We start from the raw sequence: 1798 nt of genomic DNA on the forward strand, positions 1-1798 counted from the left end.
TTTGTGTCGTTAAGGCTTGTTGTACGCTTGACAATGTTTTTGGGCGGGGAGTCCTGACCCTCAATATATGCAGTTTATATATATATATATATATATATATATTTTTTTTTTTTTGAACTTTCTAAGTGTTGGATTCTGTGTTGTTTGCATGTTGCCATACCGCCAGAGTGTTGACTTGTGCTTCTATTAATCAATAAAACATTAAAGGAATTAAAATGGTTCCCAAGTACACGATGTAGCGGACGTAGTCCGCCGAATATTGTTGGCGTTGCCAGTTAATTCTTGTGCTTGGACTAGGCAACAATGGTTTGAATAATTCCTCGTTTCATTGATAGCTGTCAGATTAGCGTTTTACAAAAGCGAGGTTGTACCCGTTGGGTAGCTTCCCTTAGCTAAATATTGAACAAAAATTTAGCTAAGTCAAGATGCTCTTGGGTAGCGGTATGACTATTTGTAGTAATACCGAAGGTGTTCGGTATTCCAAGGGTGGTCATTGTGACGCCATCCTTGTCCATTAAGTAGAAGGTGTCGGGGCTAGCGACTTCCACAATTTTGTATGGACCTTCCCAAGTTGGGCGGAGTGCCGTTGGTGGTGGAATGACTTCCTTCATTACCCAGTCCCCCAGTTGGAGGTTTCGGGCTTTGACCCTGGCGTTGTATAAACGCGATACCCGTTGCTTATTTTGCAAATTATGCAGATGGGCCTTGTGTCGTTTCTCCTCTAGGAGGTCCCTGTCGAGATTGACGCCTTCGCCGTTGGTCTCGGGGCAGTAGCCTTCGACCCTAACGGTAGGTTGAGTTATCTCAATAGGTAGGACGGCCTCAGTTCCAAACATCATACAAAATGGCGTTTCACCAGTGCCGGAAGTTGGGGTAGTCCTGATGGCCCACAGAACTTCCGGAAGCTTCTCCGCCCACAAACCCTTGGCATCGTCGAGCTTCTTTTTTAGCAGCTTCTTGATTATCTTGTTTGCTGCTTCGACTTGGCCGTTGGTTTGGGGGTGAGCGGAAAATGCAAAACTCATCTTGGTGCCAGGTTAGCGGTGAAAGGGATGAGTTCCCTATTGTTGAACTATGTGTCGTTGTCTGTGATGATTGTGTGGGGACATCGTAGCTGCAATAAATGTTCTTCCAGAGGAAGTGAGTTACCTTGGCGGTAGTTATTGCCGTCAGCGGCTCCTCCTCTATTCACTTGCTGTTGTAGTCAATGGCGACAATGATGTACTTGAACTGGCCTCTGGCGGTTTGGAATTTTCCCATCAAGTCCAGGCCCCATGTGGAGTGAATCCATGGACCAATGATGATCGACAGTGGTTCCACCGGGGCATGTGGGAGATCAACATATTGTTGACACTTGTGGCAAGATCTTGATACCCTCCCAGCGTCGTCGCTGAGCGTAGGCCAGAAGTAGCCTTGTCGCATTGTGCGATTGGCCAAGGATCTGGCGCCCGAGTGGTTTCCACATTCCCCATCGTGTATCATTTCCAGAACGACCTTTCCCTCCTTTAGGGTTAGACACTGGAGGTTGGGGTGGGTGAACCCCTGGCGGTAAAGCTTGCCATTCTAGATGTTGTAGCGGGTTGCTCTTCGCTTGAGCTGTCGTGCTTCGACCTTGTCCTCTGGCAATGTCCCATTGCGCTTGTATTCGATGATCTCGTCCATCCAACTGGGATTGACCTCAATGTTGAAGATCTCCGCTAGGGTTTTTGTGATGCTTGGCTTGTCAAGACATTCCACCCTTGTGTCCGCTGGACTTTGGTGTGGCTGAGCGGTTGCTAGTCTCACTAGTGAATCAGCC

The sequence above is a fragment of the Rosa chinensis genome, chromosome 4, assembly GCF_002994745.2.
Source record: "Rosa chinensis cultivar Old Blush chromosome 4, RchiOBHm-V2, whole genome shotgun sequence".
Lineage (NCBI taxonomy): Eukaryota > Viridiplantae > Streptophyta > Magnoliopsida > Rosales > Rosaceae > Rosa > Rosa chinensis.